We start from the raw sequence: 22212 nt of genomic DNA on the forward strand, positions 1-22212 counted from the left end.
ACCTTTCACAGCTAAAGTCACTGGTTTAAGGAACAAGACTGCCAAAAGCATGAAAATCCAGGTTAGGCACTCTCATGCACAGAAAAAAGAGTGGCTGCGTTTCCATGGGGATGGCGGCGAGCGCCAGTGAGTGCGGCAGACGAGGCAGCACGCACAGGGAGCACCCCAAGGTCCTGCACAGCACCAGAGCCAGCACCCAAAATCCAGGACAGCCACTCGGGGACAGCCAGCAGATCTCCGTTCAGGCCGTAATGTCGAGGCAGCGTTTTCTGCAGAGCAGGAGCTGGTGGAGAAGGTTCCTGCTAGTTCATGTCTTCAGATCAGACAAGCAGGGCTTTAACTCCTCCCCGGATTTGCTGGTTATAGAAATCCCCGTGGAGGAGGCCTGCCACATCTAAGAAGTCCAAGTCCCCTGACTCCTCCCTCTCAGTTTCAGAGTGCCAGAAAGCATCATCACAAGTTACATGTTAGGAAGGAAGGTAAATCACAGGGGCTGACAGGGGGACACAGTGCAGGGTCTTGTGGCACACATGGAGAGGAACCCAGGGCTGTGCAGGAAAGGGGGATGTAGCAGGGGACCAAGTGCTGCTTGCAGAGGACTCTGCCTTGCAAAGCACTGTTTTTTGGCTAAGCCCTCCACACTAAGCTGGGGGCAAACCCCAGATCAAGCTGACACCTACAGAACCAGCAGGCAAGCCTGCAGAGCTGAAAACTCCTGAAGCGAGAAAAAGCAAATGAGTTTCTTGCTGACCATAAAGCCTGACAGGGCTGCAAGGCAGCAGCCACCTCCCAGCAACAGTCAGCGTGGCAGGAGCATCCCCAGAGCAGTCATTAAAACCTTCTGTACTATACTAGACCTCAGGTAGTCTGTTTGTGTTCAAAAGTAGAATAAAGGACTGCAGTAAAATTAATACAAATATAAAACTTTTCTACCAACTGAAATACTTAGAGGCCACTTCTGCAGATATTTATATCAATAAACCTGGGCATGCTGAGCAGCATGGGGCAGGGATTGAGGATTGGCTCCTTACACAGCTAGTCATGCTAATTCCTTTATGAAAGTGAATGAGCCATTTACAAGCAACCCAAGTGCACACAGACACAGCAAAAGCATGAAGCTATAGAGGGCTTGATGAAATTAAAATCCCCAATGAATTTCAATTCTATTCATTCAACAACTTAAAAAATGGCAAGCTTAAACTACTGGAAAAAACAAAGTAATTTGACTGGTTATTGAAGTACATTTCTATGGCTTATGTAATAATAACCCCATGGCAAAGCTGCACCATTTGAAGTACCGTTTTAAAAAAGGAAAGAAATTAAAAACCGACCAATTACTGCATGCCAGCCCAAAGATTTCAGTACAAAGCTCTGTGCTGGCAAATACACTGCAATCACCAGAGCAGGAAATAATTTGTGTCTGTTGTTGCCAGGGGAAAATGGGGCTCCAAATGCAGACACCTCATCCTCCCACCCCCTTCCCCAACAACAATGCAGCACCGTGCAGCCTTTCAGCAGCCTGCTTCCCATGGCTGCCTGGCACTCAGCAATTCAGCACATGCACTGTCTGCAAGCAGATTTTACAACAGATCTTCTCATCTCCCTGAAGCAAACAGGTGATAATGGTCCTTAACCTCATCACTTTCATCTTCCCACATGAAAACAGGTGTAAAACCTACTTCCAGAGACCAGATCAGAGAAAGGTTTAACATTATCCTAGATGCCACATTTAAGCTCAACTCAAGACATCCTACCCCTTCACTCACATATCTGTTCCATAGAATACAATGCTCCTAATCATGATACTGCACTCCCACCACTGCAAATGGAAATGGGAAGCAGCTATCAAGTAAATTCAAGAGCTCCTGAATTGGGAAAGTAACCTGTGGAAACACAGTCTTTACACTTCTTTTTTTTTTTTTTTTTTTTTTTTTTTAATTTAGAAAACAAAGCAGGCTTAACTGCAGAATCAAAAGAGTAATAAATTTTTAAAAGATTTCTGAAATTTATAGCCTAAGGTCCAGAAGATAATTTCATCACTGAGTCCAGGTCTTTTTTAGTGCCAGTATCACACTGGAGCTGGGTCTCAGGGGATGGAGGATGAAGGATTCTGGACAAGAAAATTTCTCAAGACCATTTTCTGATGCTCTCTCACACTGGGCACCTGCAGGTTCCTATGAAACCAGCACATCCAGAATTCCTCAGAAACAGATGTGAGAAAACTACAAAACAGGCAATTTGGGACCAGGAGTCAGGACAGTATCACCTACCCAGAACTGCCCATGCATTCATTTGTGGGGGGCTTTTCACTATGCCACTTTTTTTTTTTTTTGGTGCAGTTTCAGGGTGTTATCTAGTGGGTAACTCCAAACAACCTACAAGCTTTTGGTCAAGTGAAGCTGAAGGCCAAGGCCGCACAGCTCTACCCCAGCTGGCAACAGGCCTTTGCTGACACTCAGCCAAGGCACCAGGCGGGTGTCAGCTGCAGAGCCAGCACTTACCACTCTCCTCCTCAGACTACAGCTGCCGAGCAGTAAATATCAGCATAATTAGAAACAAGGGGAAAACACACAAATAAATATAACCAACCAGGGACGTCAGCAACATTGCAAGAACCCTGTCCTGAAGGCAGCTGCCTGCTTGGCTTGCTGTTGGCTCTAAGGCTGGAGGATTACAACCTGGCAAATTGGGAGAAGTGCCCCTCATGTATACAAAGCCATGACTGTACCACTAGCAAACTTCTTACCTAGACAGCCTCAGCAGGAAAGGGTAAAGATAGAAGCACATTTATCCTGCTTTGTGGACAGGAAAAGGAGTCAGAGAAATTAAGGCAAAAATACCACTACTTGGCTTCAAGAAGATTTTCATTGCCTAAAGAAGGGCTGTTGCTCTTAAAGTCTGTGATGCAGCTGTGGCAGTACTGAAACTAAACTGCAGAAACCAAGGCTTGGCTCAAAGACTAACCCAAGCCTCCCTTTACAATCTACTTGCAAGTCCTTGTTTATAGCCCAAAGACAAAGCCCAGCTGTTGCCACCACCATTTCTCCATTCAGCCCAGACAAGTTCCTTGTGCCAAGGCGGCTGCTCGCTCCAGGAAGGCTACACAGACACCTCCAACCTCTCACAGGTTTGTTTCCACTAAGTTTGTTTCCACATGGTCTACTGTAGAAGTAAAAATTTAAAAAGAGGGAAAACAGGAGTACAAGTTCCCACCCCAGGGAATGCTGGAAGTGTCTCACTTTTTGCTGGTGGAGAGCAGCAGCAGAATCTGGAGTCACCCCCAGGCTGCTGCTGGGAGCAGAGGGGTCGCTGCACTCCAGACTATGCCAGGCACTCTGCCTCCTGTGCTGAAAGAAATCATGGGCATGACAGAGCCACAGGCATCTCAGTGCTGCCTTTCCACCTCCAAATCAGTATTTAAAGCTACAGTGGGAGAAAATGGCTACTTTTCGGTACAAAATTATTTAGTTATGACAATAAATCCCAGCTGAGCCACAGAGAAGACACATAAAGAGAGCAATTTTTCCTACCTGTGTTGTGACTGAACCATGTAATTCTCACTCCCCCACCCATAGATACTTAATGATACTGTATTTGTTTTTACTGGGGCACTCCCAAAAGCTGCACTCTAATACACTCTGATAGGAACACCATGAACCACTCTGTGACTCCATGCCTGCAGTCTGCAGGCCCTGCAGTGCAGCAGATCAGAAGGCTGCATGCTCCTTTGAAGGACTGTGCACTAAACATAACTGCTACAGACTGCTTGGTCTGGGAAACAGATAACATAACACCACAGCAAAGGGATGGGATCACTTCTTAATATTATCTAGATGTCACTCAGTCAGACTTCCAGCTGTCACCTGCAATGCATCTGTCTGCTTACACTTCACACCACCCCACTGGCCCCAGTAACAAATACAACAGCACAGTAACTCAAGTTTTCTTGCAAATTAATCTATAAAAAAGCAGCTGGCTTCCTTTCCCTCTCCCAACATTACCCTGGCTTTCCTGATACTCCTGGAAATCTTATACATTTTTTATCAAGTTGGCACTAGGTAGCTATAAACACCAGCTCTAACCATCCTCTCAAAATATTAATGTCAACATCTCTCACTGTCCTAGGGTGACTTTATGATGCTTCTATCCCCTATTCTGTTTATGCTGGCAATTAAGTTCTGCACCTTTAAGACTGGTTCTGAGAGGGAAGGGAGGGACAAGAAGCACACAGTTTGTTTTCAGAAACTGCACTTGCTCCCCTGCATTCCTCTTCCTGGACTGTGCTGTCTGCAGCATGGACAGACAGCAGGACAGAGCTCTCCTTTACTTTTTAATCAGTTTTTTTTTTTTTGAGCTAGCTGTGGCAGTGAAGTTCCCTGGACTGTGGTTCTTCTTTTTCTTGGAACTGTTTAACCCTGCTCTGGACTGAAAATCTAGAAGAACACTGGGAGCTCACACCTGGGGCTGGGACATGGCATTTTCCAGTGCAGGAGGGACTGATAAGAGGCTGAGCAAGCTGAGCTACTCCCCACAGCAAGAACTTTCGGAATTTTCCATCTTTTCAGAACAACTAGAGGTTTTATTGTTTAATATTGTTCATTTTTTATGCTTGTGAATATTTTGCTTGTTAAATAAACAGTTTTTTCCACTTTTCTCCACGGAAATATTTTTCCAAACCAGCTGGGGGAGGGGCTGCTTGAATCTGTTTTTCTAGAAGGATCCCTTTGGAAGTTTCCTCCCAAATTTGCCCTAAACCAGGACACTTGCCTATCCTTCAGCCTACCCTGCAAAACAAATCATAAACAAGCTTCCTTCAACTTTTTTGGAGTTTTTGGGAGCTACTAACCATAAATTTAAGACACTATCTAGTTATATACGCTGCTTAAATGTCTTTGGCTCATATGGAGGGAGAGGGATCATACTCAGTAGCCTTTGAATGCAGCATTGTCAAATAAGGGTAGATTTCCCACTTGCAAGCAAAATAGGAGCAGGCCACCACAGAAAATTCTTGATCACAAACTTCTTCTCCTTCCCTGAAATGGTGCCTGTAATACAGATAATTGAAGGCATCCCTTTTGGAAACCTCATCCTGTATTTCGGCAGTTCCCTCTCAGTCTGTTGAGGTGCATGGGATGCAAGAACAGTGGTCACATCTCAGCCCTACACCTTACTACCAACCAGACTGGGAGACAGATTAAAAGCCAGTAGGAAGCAGGAGAGCAGGAAAATCCTGCAGCAAGCAAGAGATGAGGGGTAGGATTAACCTAAAGCCAACTCTAATTTTTTAATAACTGAAGGAGTTGATTTCAGTACCAAACTGCCTAGCTATGGCTCAGCTCTGGCCCAGACCTTCATGCTCTCTGCAAATCTTAATGCTTACTCTGAAGGGGAAGGAAATCCCATTACAGCTGCAAGATTAAGTGAACATGTCTCATTTTCCCAGATTTTGTCACACTTTCGTCTGTTGCTGTGTAGCCTCCTTTTTCCAACAGCTTCACATCCTTGGATTAAGCTTCTCTTCAGACAGTTTGTCCTGGTTCTGGCCAGGATAGGGTCAATTTTTGCCGCAGCCAGGAGGGGGCATGGCCAGGACTCCAGGTTATTCTGGAGGTTATTCTATACCGTCCCATGTCATTGCCAAGGGCCAGGGGGAGGGGAGTCTTGTGGCAGAGGAATCTGCTGTTGGGGCTTTTCCACGTGAATCATTTGCCTCTGTTGTACCCTCTGTCACTAGTATTGTGTCTGTTACTGTTCATTTCCTTATCTTGTTGCTGTTTCCAGTAAATTGTTTGAACCTGTGATTTTACCTTTCATGCCTCCAATTCTTCTCTCAATTACATCTAAGGGAATAAGAAGGGCATGAGTGATCCATTGAGAGCATGGTTTGAAAGTCTCAGTGGGAGCACTAAATTGGGAAATACCATTCCTAAACCATGACAGTATTGCTCCATCCTCTACACTAACAGCAAGCCTACTGGAAGAACCAAGGATCCTCCTTCCAAGCCTCCTGAAAGCTACACCACACTATGAAAATCCAGGTTTCTTCCCCACACTCTGGGTCACATGTATTGTGGTAGGGAAAGGGCTGAGCACTGTTCTCTGCTCTGACTCCCTTACATTGGAACACATCCCTTGAAGGGAGCTCGGTCACTCTATGGCCCATGCCCCCCTCCTGGGCCATGCCACACTGCACAAGCCTGGCAGCAAGAGTCAAGCACAGGCTGCTCTGCAGTAGCTTTGACACCCCTTAAGTTCATCCATTGTTTTAAAAAGCACAGAATTTTTTGTGATGTTTTGCTGAAGAAATAGTTTGTTATTTATGGCATATTTTTTTCAGGGAAATGTATATTTAAGCTTCAGTATAACCTCAAAAGTGGGCTGAGAGTACATCAGGGAGTAAGAATGAGTTGAACTGGCTGTATTAGGTCTGGCTGAGATGGAGCTCATTTTCCCACAGCAGCCCTCGCAGTGCTGTGTCTGCACTGGGAGGTGGCCAGGTGTGGATGGCACAGCAGGGTTTTGGCTGCTGCTGAGCACAGCATCAGGGCTGTCTCCTCAACAGTCCCCCTCAACAAGGGGCTGTGGCTGGGCAAGATCCTGGGGCAGGGGGGTGACACGAGCAGGCCAGCTGTCCCAAATCAACCAAAGGGATATTCCAGACCACACAACATTAGCTCAGATACAAAAGCTAAGAAAAGGAGGACGAAGTGGGGGGGCATTCATTATTTAAGATGTTTGTCTTTCCAAGCTACCACCATGTGTGCTGAAGGCCTCCTTCCCCAGAAGGGGCCAGAAAGTGCTTGCTGATGCAAAGTAGAGAATAAAACTGATTTTACTCTTTGCTTGTGCATGTACAAACTTTTGCTTTAGTAAACTGCCTTATCACAACTATGAGTTGGTTTGCACCTTATTTTCTCTCCCCTGTCCAGCTGGGAAGGTGAGCTATAGAGCAGCTAGATGAGTACTTTGTGTCAGCCAAGGTCAACCCTTGCTCAGACTCAGCCTCTGCTTTCTGCACTGTTCACTGTGGGAATAAGCTGCTCCTACAGCACAAGTGAGGATCAGACCATTTGACCTGTACACATCATCTCCTCCCTGCACTTCACACACAAGTGTTCTGGGATTTGCACATGGCTGTAGTAAGACAGAAGTCATCAATAACTTCTCCCTCCCTGATCCTCAAGGAATATTTACCCAACTCTCAGATAAATGAGGCAACACAACATTTTCTTGTTTCCAGAACCAGTCCCTCTCTATCAAGTGCTAGACACATTTGCTAAAAAACCAATTAGAGCATGTTAAAACACTTCATTTAATTAAAAACAATCCTCACAGTATCACAAAGGTAGAAGTAATTGAATGTTTTGGTTAAATCCTAAAAATAGAATTGAAGCTTGTGAGGTCAGACTGTGCATACCACATAGTGCTTTATTTTTAAAGGATATTAATAGGGATTTGAATTGGTTTTTTGATAATACAATTTAGCCTGTAAATAACTATCAAATTCATCTGGACACAGCTAAAGGTCACTGTAGAATGCTTATTCTTCTTGTTAAAAACTGGTAAGATGTATCATCAATATTTTGAATTTCAATGAAAAAGCAGAAAAATTCAAATTTCTTCCATCCTCCAGGGCCTGTCTCTTCTCTAGCTTTACAAATAATACCGTTAGTAAATATCTGGCTCCTTGCATGAGCATGACAGAACAAATCCACTGCCTTTTACAAAATGTGGATGAACTACTGATAGAATCCAGAGCTCCCTCAAACTCTCACTTGCAAGCTCTCCCTGCAACACAAGGAGGGTGGGACACATTCTCCCTCCAGCCAGCAGGAACAGCCTTCAGTATCCACTGAAGCCTGAATGCAGATTGTCAGTGAGCTCTGTGGCTCACGACTTCTTTTAACTTAACTGCTTTTTTCTTTTGGTCTCCTTCACGAGGCTTTCAAAGAGAAAGCAACATACAGCTTGACTTTTCCAAGACTAGGCTTTAGTTCCAACTCTCTTAAGAAGACACCTAAGAAGTTATTCCTCGTAACAAAACAGAAAAACCAAAACCAAACCAAATTACTCATTTCTTGGCATTCATATAATAGAAATGCTCTAGGGAGATAAAAACAAAGCATTTTCTCACCAATGTGCCCCTGTGTAAGGAGGTAAAGGCCATTGCTCTGGACAGCTTTTATTAATTTCACTTCTAGTGTTACAGTTTGATGCCAAAATACATTTTTCTCAAAGAAATATGCACTTGGATCACTAAAACCAACATCATTTTTACCACTGAATTCAACAAAAAGAAGATTTAGGCCATGGTGCAGAGCCTATGTCCAGTTATTTTGAGAACATAAATTAACATTGAAGCATCCATCTGGCATAGCAGATTGTTTGGTGTACTTCATCCCCTGCTAATTAATGATTAGCTCTACTTGGTAACAAGAGAGTTTCCCACCAGGTTTTCCACTTTCAGAGGACAGGGAGGACAGGCTGCCTAACTGCAGACATGACCAGTAAGGGCTCACACTGATCTCAGTCCTTTGAAAACCTCATCAAAGAAACTGGATTCACTGTAGGAGGCACCAAATTCCTTGGTGAGAAATATTTTGCAGAGTTGGTTTAATTTATGGGTAAAAACCTGTCTTTTTGTGAAAGATCTGGAGGTGTCAAAACTCTTCTGATCTGAAATGGTGAATAAAAATAAAAGAACCAACAAGTTCCACAAATCCCCAGAATCAAGGCCACAGAACAGCACAGGCATCACAGCAAAGGCTGAACACACAGACTCAGCAGTCCCTTGGAGCAGATCACTTGGCAGCAGAGAGCTGAGCTTCTGGAGGCAGAGGTGGCAGGCAGGCACCTTACACCCAGCCCTCTTCTGATGCAGCAATGCTTGAGGGACCTTCTCACCTTCTCAGGGCCTTGCAAAGCTCATCCTCATCCCCAAATATAAGCTCACAAGAGTAACACTTGGGATGGAGCCAGGTGGCTGATGCTGCAAGTGCAGAGTGATCACACCACAGGATGGGCAAGGACATTCCAGTGTTAGCCTCACTTCTTACCCCAGAGACTAAGAAAACTTGCTGAAAGCTGAAAACAGAGTTCCACGAAAACGCTGAAAGCTCAAGAGATTTGTCTGATACAACTTTGTATGCAACACGCCCTGGGAAGCGCTTCATAGGAAACAAAAAAAAGAAATTAAATCTGCTAAAACTCATGTGCCAGGGTATTTCCTGCAGTTTTGTTGAATTTAACCACTGCTAGATGTTCATCTGCAGTTTTTTCCAGCTTCATACTTGTGCTGCTGCAGGAGCTAACACAGCCCTGGGGAAGTTGCAGAAGTATAGAATAGAGCTTCCCTGCCCAGAATCACTGGGTGCATGTCTCTGCCTGCACTCACAGTGCTGCCTGGACCCAAAGTGGAGCTTTTCCAACAAACCCAGAAGTCAAAAGTGCTTGTGTCAGGAGCTGGGGACTTAACTGACTTGAGACGCTAACAATCAAGAAATTATTGCACATGAAAAGGCTCTTTAAGCTTTTTTTTTTTTTATTTCAGTTCAGCAATGTAAAGGGACATGATGATTTTAGTCCTCTGTCTGAACTGGACTGTTTGCATAAGCTAACAAGTGAAAATTCAAAACAAGCTTGAGGATTAACAATTTTTTCATCAAAATCCACCCATATTTCATGGTTTAACCCTGGAGAGCAACTCAGCCCCATACAGCTGCTTGCTTCCTTCCCCCACAGTGGGATGGGAACTGGAAGGGTAAAAGGCAAAACTGGTGTGCTGAGATGAAGACAGTTTAATAATGAAAGCAAAAGCCACATGGACAAGAAAATAAAGCAAACCAAGAAATTCATTCCCACTTCCCATCTCAGGCAAATGTTTGGGCATGCCCAGGACAGCAGGGTTCTATTTTGTGTAGAGGTGATTTGGAAAAGCAAATGCCATCACTCTGAATGTCCATCCCTCCTTTCTTCCCCCTGCTCTGTATGCTGAGCATGACACCATACCCTCTGGGATGGCCCTGGGGTCACCTGTGTCCTCCTCAATTCCTTGTGCACCCCCAGCATCCTCACTGGTGGGGTGAAAAGCAGAAAAAACCTTGGCTCTGTACAAACACTGCTCAGATGTAATGAAAACATCCTTGAGTTATCATCACTGTTTCCAGCAGGAATCCAAACAAGGGTCCTGTACCAGCTGCTGTGAAGAAAATTAATCATATCCCAGTCAATTCCAGCACACCACATCATAAAAACATTCCAAATACACTTTTTAGGAAATAAATGTAATTTGGAAAGGCAGTTTCCACGAACATTGTGTCTCCTCATCAAAACTGCTAAGAACAGGTCTTAGTGATCTGCACAAGCACTTTAGGGCTGGGACCATCTCTCCCAAATCAGGCCTGAAGTTCCTTAGCACACTTCAATGTGGTACAAAAACAAACAAAAACCAAAATCAGAAAGACACACAAAACCCCCACCAAACAAAACAAAAACAAACTAACAACCCCTAACGAACCCCCAAAACCCCACAAGTGCAAGTGATCTGCAAAGATCTCTTACAAGCCAATGAGATACTCCTCAAAACAGGAAGTTGATTATATACTGTAGTAATTAAATGAGCAGCCCAGCTCTTTGTCACAGGGCTCCCAATTCATTGCATAGGATCTGACTCCTCAGAGGGCATGTTGACAACTGTCAATTTTTGAGAAAAGGGAACTGCTCTCTGTACCTATTTTTTAAATATCCAATGTTGAAAACCAAGGACTTTTAGCCCCTGGGATCACCACAAAAATCAAAATTTTTTGGGCAGTGGAGAAAGCAATAGGAAGGAGCTTGAGAAAAGGAAGAACTTTTTTCTGCAAAGGCATGGAATGGCATTCAAATGAGTGATTTTCATAGAGCTAGAAAGATCAGGAACTCTGAGGTACTGTAGCTTTGAGGCAAACCTCTCCCTTATTTAGCTTTCTGCATAACTCTGAACTATCACTCATTGCAACATGGTTAACAAAGCAATTATATTTTCTCCAAATCTCTATCTCAAATAACAAGATTACACAAGACAAAACTAATGAAATAAATAAATAGGCTTAGGCTTGTTTGCAGACAAATCTAAAGCCTGGATACTAAGCACAGAAAAACTTACTTTCTAAAACCAGTCTTCCTGTTTCTTAGGGCCCAGCCTCATGGGATTTTGGCTATTTGGGTATGTCAGTGCTGAAAATGGAATGTCCAGCCAACACCTACCTCATGCACGTGTTCTGCAGCTTAACCACTCTTCATGAAATGCTGCTGTTCCTTTGACAACTATTTCTATTCAGAGGTTGTGGTAACAGCACTTCTAAAACAGCTGGCCAGCCATGAGAGGTCCCTGAGCAGGGTTTTCTCTGACTGTGCCTGGCCATTGTGCAGCACTGGACAAGTAACTCCAACCAGGCCACTCCATCACATTTTTTCCATCTGGCCCCATCTGGCAAGGCTCTGACTGTTGAGCAGATGCCATCAGCACTTGTCTGTGTTGTGCTGCACTGCTTTTTCTTATTGCACCTTTCTTTTTAAAAGTACAAACCAGCTTTTACATGGATAAACTTCAGAGCAGAACAGATCCCTCAGCACAAGCCCACACTTCAGCGCTGTCTCCAACACAAGTGACACTATGCAATTACACTTGTGCACCCAAAACCTTGCCCGAGAGTCTCTGAGAACCCTAAACAGGCTCAATCACTAAGTCAGATCTCATCCTACTGTTCAGCTGAAGATACAGTTCGACACTCATCAGGCTTTAAAAGCCAGTAATTTCTGTATCTTTTCTTTACATTTCCAACTTATGACTGTCATGACACTGTTTGTGATTCTACTTGCAATAAAATTCAGGACTGCTGATTTCTTTTACAGTCACTGATCCTTTCTTAAAGCAGTCACTGATCCTTTCTTAAAGGTTACAGAAATAATCATATGAAGCCCAAGGATATGTATGTTAGGCACTTGAACAGAAAAAGCAAAATAAACACAATGGCTGTGTGGTTGAAGAAGCTTACATTGGAACATAAATAAGAATAGCTCTTTTTTTTTTAATGTCTACATCATTAATTGAATTTTTGGACAATACATATATACTTGATCTGAGTGAAAAATGCTTATTTTGTATTTTTTTAATGCATGAAAAATAGCCACAGGTGTGTGCAGGCTGTAAAATCTCCCTTGGTACAAAGCTTGTAGGCACACGGCATTATTGTTTTTTAATATATTCTTTATGTATCTTGTCAAAAAAAGGCTTGAGGAATATCATAAGCACTTTCAAAAAGTTAAGATCTCTCTAAAACATTTATGGAATTGTAATTCCTCTATTTCAAGTATTTAGAATGGTTCAGACAGCCACAATTTCACACTCTGTAGGAGAGATTTAAAATTCATTTGAATTTCTGTTATGTTATTTGTGAGCATTTAAGCAAAACAGTACTTCATTCCCACATCCTGCACTATACAAACTGGCCTGAGGCAGCTTTGTGGTGATCCCAGGGACAAAAAGCTATTCTTTATGATGCTCTACAGAGCTTAATTGCTTATAAAATAAGTTTGATGGGTTTATTGCCTTTGAATCCCACATAACCATCTTCAAAGGAATCACCTGACGTTTCTCCTGCCAGAGGGGTCATGGCCTGATGAGAGACTTGGGGAACACTTCCCCAGTCCCTACTGACAACTTGCACTCCCAATTTACCAAGTTACTTAACCATATACCTAGCTAATAACATTTAAATGGAGTGACTAATGTGCCGGAAGTTTTGCATGGCCTAAGGCAGCCTGATGAACTGGTGATGTTGGGAACATCCCATGCTGACCTTTGAGCAAAACCAACCATCTAACAAACAGCCAGTTTTTATAAAAGGATACCTTCCCATCAAGACTGTTGGTTACAGAGAGACATTCCCAAACTATCTGGGATTTACAGTGCATTGTGCAGTACTGCATTTTCTAATGCAGGGCTCCAATCCTTACTGCCTAAACCATGAAGAAATTTTATATCAAAGTTTAACAACAACTGCTTTAATCAGAAGTGAAATATTATTCCTTTTAGCTTTGTCAGTCTTCTGTTACATGAGTGAACTCAAGAGCTGATGTTCTATTGGTTGTATTAAAGTGGCACTTGATGAGGATCAATAACCTTTTTATCCCCATACTGCACAGCAGCCTGCCTTTAGGTTGGAAACTCTGTGAAACACTATCACACACTTTTCCACTGAAAAAATCTACTAGTGCTCCAAAGTTTCCTGATGTAGTTTCTCCCTCTCTTACCAAATTAAGGCAAGAGAGAATATGACGAAAGAGGGAGAAAATATACAGTTTAATTATCTAGAAGATAATAGATAATCAAAGCAAGTCACAAGGCTGAAACAAGACAAATACATCCTTTAATATAAACAATAAATATCCATACCATACCCCTCATTACTGAACATCCTGAGGCACAGGTTAAATTGTAAGTGCAAAATTATACCCAGTGAAGACAAGCAACCAAATAGAAAATTGTGTCCACACAGACAGAGCTATGGAATTTAGAACTTAGCTCCTCATGTTTTATTGTCATTACACAATGAAGAAGAAATTCAAATCTAGGGACTTACCAAACACTTCTAGGCATTTAAAGTTTTTTCCTTGCTTTTCTCTTTTTGAAAGATTAAGTCCTATGCTTTCTTACTGAGAGGATGCCAGAAGGAAGTAATTAGCCTTCATATCATGGCTGAAAACAAAGCCCTAAATCACACAATGCTCTAGGTGTCAACAGACGGAGATTAACACAAAATGACCAAAAAATTGCTTTATGGCTGGAACCTTAGTAAAACTAATGGAAAAAAAGTAGCAGTGTAGAAAGGAGTCAAAGAGCCTCCATCAGTATTTTAATAAAGTACTAAAGGCAGCCAGTGCACAACTTAGTCAACACTGGGATGTCATCTTGAGATGCTAGTCTAGTGCAGTACTTGGAGAAGCAGAGCAGAAGTTTTTTCCTGGCCCCTTTCCTGCCAGTTTTGTTGGGGATGAGCCTTCCTGCTCTTTCGTGGTGAGAAGCACACAGGGCTGTCACCTTCTCTACCAAGGAGGTGGGATGAAAACTGAAAGCTCACAATTAATTCAAGTCCACCCAAGAGAAGCAAATCGGCCAACTTACCCCAAAACTTCCCATGTCTTGCCCTCAGGCAGAACTGCAGCAAAAAAGTTCCTTTGGACAGCCCTCCACTTCAAGGCAGGAGGGCTCTAGCAACTGAGAGGGAGAGAGCAGACAGGAAAGCAAGAGACTCCTATACTTTTAGGAAGAGGAAATACATTTGGATAAGCATTAGAACAATATGAGGAGAATCTCTTTTAAGTACAGGAGACTGCTGAACAAGGGCTCCAAATCACAACCATGCAGTGACAGCCCAAAACAGTGTAATAGATGGTATTGTTGTTATCATCATCATCATTTGGGGGGCACAGACCCAGCCCCAGTGCATCAATCTCAGAGAGCTCAGCCCTGGGGTGGGACATGGGCACTAGCAGGTACATCCCTGGGTGAAGTTCCATGAGGACCAGAAGCCACCAGCACTGGTGGCAGCTCCAGTCTACTGCATCAAATGCAGACAGAGACAATAGGAAAACTGTAAAGCTGGGGAGACACCAGCAAATTGATATGTATATTTAAAGGCACAGGCATGTAGCTCCCAACAAACTGGAAGCTTCTGACTATGGGCTACCTGTGCTCTTCACACCACTGTCCCTGCAGCTCCCAGAAATGACTTTCTGTGGGAGACAGGCTATTATTTGCATTCACTGAGGAGAGAGGAAAGGAGAATGTTGTCCCAGCCCAAGTGGCACAGAAGGTAATAGTCCTGCTCTTCTGTCTCTTATTTTAACTATATAATTTATTCAGCAAGGCATGCCTACTTTTAAGCCCTATTCGTCAATTATCTGTGAGCTCTGGGACAGCCCCATTCCTTCACAGGCAAGAGCACTACACTAAAACATCACTTACCTAAAAAATCCCCTACCAGGCTCTGTGTTTTCAGAACGAAGCTTACAAAGAGACCAGACTTTCTGCAATATTATTGAAAATTCAACTGACACAAAAATCAAGTTGTGTTTTCTTCAAGCTGATTTCCCCTCAAAAGCCTACTAACGGATTTCTGCCGACAGCACCATAGATTAATCCACCTCTGTCCCTGCAGCAGGCAAATAAAGCCTTACACAAATCAGCAGAGCAAGATGCTGCACTCAGCAGATACCACAACCACACATACTACAAAATACAGCACAGCCAGATGTAAAGGCAAGGAGGCTGCAGATTAAAGTGCCTTTTTGTTATGCCCTTTTATCTTACAAGGTACTCCTGAAATTAACTCCTAGCCTGGATTTTTTTTTTTACAGCATTTCATTTTCAGATTGCAGCTCAGATTATTTTGAAGCGAAAGTACCACAGAAAAATGAGCACTGCCATTTGCCTTTACAAAAGGATGGTAAATTAATTTAAGGTCAATAAAAGCAGGTATTAATTTCCATCTCACAGAATTTATCAACAGTTGTAGAATTCCTCAATTCCTAGCTGTGCCAGTAGTGTAAAGAGAGAAAAGCAGCAGCACTTATCCTGGCACACAAAGCAATTGAGCAAGGTCCACGCTACATTGACCCTGCCATCTGGACAGTGCAGAGGCATTTCCAGCATTATCCTGTATAATCATGTAAAATTGTATTGTGATGAGAGAGGCCAAAAATCCTGTGCTCCAGAGATCCAGCTGATAACAGCAATCAGTCAATCTCCCTTTATGGATGCAAGATCACACACATCACACAGTGATGCCCACATCACTGGTTCATAAACATGAATAAATTATCACACTTTCTTGCATATTTTTCAATTCACCAGTCCTCTGGACTGCGAGAAAAGGAGAAGTTAAGAAGCTGATCCTCTGTCCCCAGTGAAAAACAGAAAGGACTTTGTTGGGGGCTGCTGTATGTGCAGGATTAGGCCTGAATGATTTGCCAAAGGCTTTACAACAAATTGGTTGCTGAGCTAAGAATAGAAGCCAGGAATCCTGGTTCCTGGTGCTGTAGTCACTACACAACCCCTGCCTTCTCCCAAAGAGGGCACTCAGCACACAACTGGACTTGGATGCAGCAAGAGGACACAGTGCCCTTGCAAGGCTTCACTCAGGAATCTTCTCTCAGCTAAAATGCAAGAGCCCTGTGATGGAAACTATTAAACAGCTGTAGCTTCAGCTCCTGCTTCAGCATTACACACCAGTGTTATCAGCTTCCTTCCTTATGCCAGGAATGCTGCAGGAATTTGCCTTCTGCAGACTAAAGAGAAAAAAGAATGAAAAAGATGATTGTGTGTCTGTGTGCATGGAAGAACACGAGGGAGAGAGAGAGAAAGAGAGAATATTAAATGCTTTGTCACTCTATAGTTCAACCTTCTGGAAACAGATTTAGCAATCCTGTGTCAAGACTGTGACTTCGGAGTAAGTTTTCCCATGGCGTTGATCTTGCCCACAGTCCTACCACCTATACTGCAAACTCTCAGCCTGCATTCCAGCTCCTTGCACAGCCTCTGCCCCAAGAAGACTGCTCAGCTACACCCTCAGTGCTTCAGCAGCAAAGGCTTCAGCCAGCTGAGCACTTCTTCAAAATACCACATTTTGGGAAGAACCATGTATCTCCAATGCCTGAGATATAAAAGATAAAGGACTCAAAATGAGATTCCCTCAACAACAAAAATATATAAAACCATCTCCCACACACTCTGACTTAACAAGGCTCTGCAGGGTTTGAGGGAGCCAGAACAGTTATGGTAAGTTGAAACAAGTACAAGACAAGGAATGAGTGGCAACAGATTGAGGAACCATCAGTGCAGAATCTGGAGATTCTTTCAAAAGGCAGCGAGCTAGAGACAAACAGCCAGTGAAGGAACCAAAACTGTAATCTGAAAATGAGCAAATAAAATCCCCAAAACCTTAAGCACTTAGTTTACTTAAGGACCAACTACTCAAACCAAGAAAACCAGGGTAATTTTGAAACAAAATGACCAAGGGATATTATGGGGTTCTGAGAAAGCCAGCAATGAACCAGTTAAATGGAATATCAGATAATTCCACTGAAGCCAGTCTCCCACAGAGACACTTCCCAATTTCGGATGCAGCCCTCACATTCACTAGCTTGGTGCCATGTAACTATTTGACACTGATTTTCTGTAATTCATCAAGCAGGAAACACACTCCCAGCCATGATCTGCAGACTGAGGAGGCCAGGAACACTTCAGCAGGAGGCTCCATACAAACACATGGGTAAAAACACCAAAAGTAACATTACACAGTTTGTTGCTTCAAATCTGTCAGTATGCAAGCCTGGACTGAAGTTTGCTACTGGTTTAATAGCAATGTTAGACATAGTGAAGGTATGAAGGCCAAGGTGAAGCAGTTCTGACAGATTTCCTGGGAAGCTCCAGTGCCAGGGCACTCACTCTGTGGGGAAGGGCGTTACCTTCATGGGAATCAACTCACACAATATCAAAGTAATAATTTTCTGCTGAGGTAAATAAATGGCAGGAGAGGAAGGGGAAGGGAATCTTTTAGATTAAATCATAGGCAAGCTTTCTCCACAGCAGAAATTACGCCAAGGTTTCCAAGCAAATCACTGCTGTCCAAAGAAAAGCTAAAGAGTAATTTACTGGATTTCTGTAAAATAAGCTTCATTTTTGACTGAGGCTTCATTCTAGAGCTGTGTGAACAGCGGGCAGCATCTTCTACTTGAAGAACTGAACACAAGTGTACTGGAAAAAGCAAATAACACTAGAATCTATCAACAGATAGGTACAAAGTCTGTCATTTCCAAACACATTAATGTCAATGTGGCCACTGCTTGCAACTGAATAAAGATTTCTCCTGTTTTAGGGCTTAGCTTGCTCACTGTCTACAAGAAACCATCTACTATTGGGCCACGCTCCTGTTATCTTCTTCCTCAACTGAGAGTATTGCCCAGATTACACTAAGCCTGTATTGCTGCCAGCTGTAATACAACCATACAGGTACCTGAAAAAAGGACAAAATGAGGCTCTAAAAGTAGTCAATATCCAATAATTTAATCTTTATCAAATCCTTGCCTCCAAAATAAGGCAAAACATTTGGTGAAGATAAAATGACAGGATGATTTTACCACAATTATTTGATTAGTAGCAAAGTTCAGACTCTCCTGCTCTAAACAATGGCAGTATAAAAAGGTCAACCTATTGTCACCTGTACTGAAGGAATCAAGCTCTTCACCTGGGTTTCAATAACAGATGTCTAGAGAAGATATTTCCTTAAAGAAAAAAAGAAAAAAGAAGAAAAAAGAAAAAAAAATGAAAAAAAAATACTCAGTCCAAACCCGAAATTTGCATGCAGGTTTTCTCCTTGCACTCTTTCTGCCCTGCATCCTCACCCTCCCAGCATGGCAGTCCAGTATTGCTGAGCAGCCTGAGAGCAGTTCTGAGACATCACAGCATCCCCCTGAGCAGCACAGGCAGCTGTAAACAAAATATCTATGAAAAAACCTACTGAAGGTGCAGACCCATGGCTTAAATGGACTAAAAACTCCTCTCTGGCCAGACTCCCTCAGCAAAGGAGGTCCTGTGCCAGTTACACTTTTAATCAGAATTTTCATGCCCAAGGAGCAAAATAATTTCTTCTTAAACCTCTCCATCAAGAGCCTGCTGAATAGCTGTTCTTTGAAATGATGTCACAGAGCCACCATGGATTTTTTTTCTTTAACAAACAAGCATTGAACAGAATCTCACAGCCACAGAGGAGCAATAAAAGAGGAAGAGGTAACAGAGCAAGGCTTAGGGAACTATCAAACTAAGTACCAGCACCTTCACATTCACAACAAACAATGGCTTCAGACCATGGTGGACCTGCAAAAAGATGGGAGAAGTGTAAGCATCAGCTAGCCAGGAGAACAAAGGAATGGCAGAACCTTGATAAAGTTAAATAGCAGAAACCATACATATGAGTCTGGAATGTGATGGTGGGGAAAGAACCATCAGTAATCCTGTCACTTGCTGATTTTCCCAGGCTGAGAAACCAACAACAAAATGCCATGCTGCTTCCAGTCTGCTCATCTAGGTCCAAATGGGACGTTTTGTACTCTCAGTACTGGACTTCAGCATTCAGACATTTCACCACAGATAACCAAGGCCTGGCTTTAATATAGCATGAATTATCCAAGGATCCCAATGCATGGTATGCCAAGCAAAGAAGGGTATTTTCCCAGAAACCTCAAGCATACTGATGTCCAATTTGCAAGAACAGGGTTTCACAGAAACATTCCCTCTAACATGAATATTTCAGTCTGGGCTCTAACTCACCAGCATCAACACAGAGAAACTTGACTCTGCTATGCAGAGAACTGGGTTATCAGGGCATCCCAAGCAGATTTGTAAAAAAATCATATTGACATTTCCATTCTTATATCTGTAGACAGGGCAAAGAAGGAAATATTTCTTGCAAGAGAAAGCTCTGATCAGGCATAACTACCAAGTCAGACATTTGAAAACACACAGTAAAGCAAAGCATTGCACAGCCATTGTGTTGTATTAAAGAACAGGTTGGCACAGGAGGTTTTAGGCTTTCCAATTCAATTCTATTTTTTCGTCTGGCATGCTTTTCAACTTTGTACAGTGCAAAACACAGTGAACTGGTACAACCCTGGAGTTTGGGCTGAATGCCAATTGTTGGCCCTACAGCAAACAAAGCCAATAAAACAGGACTGACTTGCAACCTGAACAATTGTTTTCAAAGAAAGATGATAAACCCCCAGAGAAGTGGGAAATATTTTCATGGAAAAGAGAAAGCCACACCTGTAAGCTTCAGTATTTCCTTATTACAGAACTTACCTTGGGGACATGACATAGCTACTCAGCATTTTTTTCATTTCTTGCTGCCAAAAGTAGGTGAGGTATCTGAAGTACATGCAAAGGTTAATCTCTGTAGAGATCATAATTTTGTAACAAAACCTGATCATTTCTGTTTATTAACAAAGGTCGGATCTACATTTTTCAATACAAAATACAAAGACCTATATAATTTGAGCTAGATTGTTACTATAATTGACAAGAATAGGTGTGTTTTCTCATATGGTTCAGAGATGTCATAGGCAGAGAGCATCTTCTCAAAACATGAAAGATGACACTTCATGAGACACAGATGTGCCAGGCAATAAACCTTGGAGTAGAAGGGTCCTTATTTTAATCCTAGTCATCATTGGTCAAGAGATACAATTGTCTTTCCAAGACAGAAACAGGAGAGATGAAAACAAAGCAAAAGTTAAAGAAAACCACAAAAATGCTCAGGGTTTCATTTAAATCCTGGTGTACTTGTTCTGGTCCAATAAAAACAGCTGACCCCACAGTCTGCATAATTCCTGAGAGCAGGAGATCCTATGCCACAGATGCCTGCACTATTCACAGCAGCAAGGAGGCCTATTTCAGTTGGGCACATGCATCTCTTTTCCCCTCCCCTTTTCACAAACTCACCATTTCAGTCCTAAGCATGGAACAAGTTGGAGATCTGCTCACATGACTTGCATGTCTGTGCACTCCTAACCACAAAAAGGTGTCTCGACAGGTTTGGTACTTTGCACCATTCTAGGATCCTTCCTATCAATGTCTGCAGATGAAGCTAAGGCCACTCTTCCTTCAGAAGAAGTACTCCAGAGCTCCTTCAGTGCTGGCAGCTCAGAATTCACAAATAACCCTCTGGTAAGAAGGCAGAATGCATTCAGCATGATATAAGGCCTCCTGGGATCAGGACTCAAACAAGCTTTCTTCTCCTTTCTGTTCTTCTACAGCTCCCTGCATGGCTCTGGGTAAATAATGCTATCCTCCTGTGCCTAAATTCTACATTTGTCTAAAAGGGATAATCACTCTTCACTACCAAAGAGGGACATTTCCAAGCTACACTTACTAGTGATTGACAGGAATCCAGGTACTACAGAAAAGCACTATTAAAAAAAATCACCCCTCTGCCAAAAATGCTTTATGAAAAACAAATGTTCCTTAAAAAGCAGGTTTCAGATTCAGTTCCCTACTAATGGCCACAAAAAAATCCCACAATTTAACATAAATTCTCTCTATCTAAAAATATCCCAACACAATTTGACTATGTCCTTTCAACCAGAAGTTTTTTTAAAAAAAAAAAACCTACTTGAACAATTACATATGACAAAGATAATGACAAAACAAGAGAAGAAAAAAGATAGGCAATATTGTTCCTTCTAGCTTAAAAAAAAAAATTACAGTGCACTCAGTTTGCTGGTTAATAGGTGATGTGATGGGTCCTTAGTTCATCTTGGGATAATTTAAGAACAGAATGATTAGCAGTGTATGATGACAGTGATCACTAGCTGGTTCCTGGAGAGCTGATAAGTTATTAAGCCAAACAATGGATCGCTATTATGAGCAAGTCAGTGCACTAACTGTAATTTCCTTGAAAGCTGAGTGGTGCATGATTATACTTGTCCACTCAGACTGCCTGCTGGCAGCTCCATATTCTGCTATTGTTCTGAACTGCAGTCTTCCCAGAGCCCAGGATACAGCCACAGAAAAATGGATTCTTCATACTCAGGCTTCATTGTGGCAGCTGTTGTCTGAAGGATAATGAAAGAGGGACATTCTCTGTCCTGAAGCAGAACTATTACAGCTCCTAAAAACATGTGGTTTTATTTGTCAGAAGGAGCTACCTCTACTTTCTAGATGAGGCAATTTCCATTTCAAGAGAACTCTGACTTTGGAATGACACATGTATACAGCTACAGACATATGGTACACGTGTTCATATCTATGTGTGTTTATGAGCATTTAAAAGCCACACATACATATGAGTACATTCCTGGTGGTTTCCTTTGTGAGTTTAAGGAAGACTGCTGTTACCACTGGAAGCTCGTATGGAAATCTTCCAACTCACATTGCTCTCTCAAGGCACAAGGAGAGACAACAGACAACACCTCCATTAATGAGCCCACCAAAATCAGGAAAAAAAAATACAAAAGAAAGCAGAAGCTGGATGACAAGGACTTCAAAGTGGCTAATACACACATGGACTGAAAACAAGTCCTGCTAGAAAGGGGCAGTCCTAGTGGTGAAGACTATGCAGGACATGGAAAACAAGAGCAAGGCGCTACTGCAGACCTGCTGAGTGAGATGGATAAGGC

General features: G+C 42.6%; 1 protein-coding gene across 7 annotated transcripts in view; it reads right to left on the reverse strand.

The window, feature by feature from the left end:
* The window catches only part of CASTOR2 (cytosolic arginine sensor for mTORC1 subunit 2), a 117386-nt gene that overhangs the window by 81277 nt on the left and 13897 nt on the right, over nucleotides 1-22212 (reverse strand). For 2 of the 7 annotated variants that reach the window (XM_085557617.1, XM_085557616.1), the window contains exon 1: nucleotides 3-22212. The exons of the other annotated variants lie outside the window; for them this stretch is intronic. The gene's annotated coding sequence lies outside the window, so the exon portion shown is untranslated. The remainder of the gene's footprint in view (nucleotides 1-2) is intronic. 7 annotated transcript variants of the gene reach the window in all.

The sequence above is a fragment of the Lonchura striata genome, chromosome 19, assembly GCF_050655825.1.
Source record: "Lonchura striata isolate lonStrDom1 chromosome 19, ASM5065582v1, whole genome shotgun sequence".
In the NCBI taxonomy this organism is placed as follows: domain Eukaryota; kingdom Metazoa; phylum Chordata; class Aves; order Passeriformes; family Estrildidae; genus Lonchura; species Lonchura striata.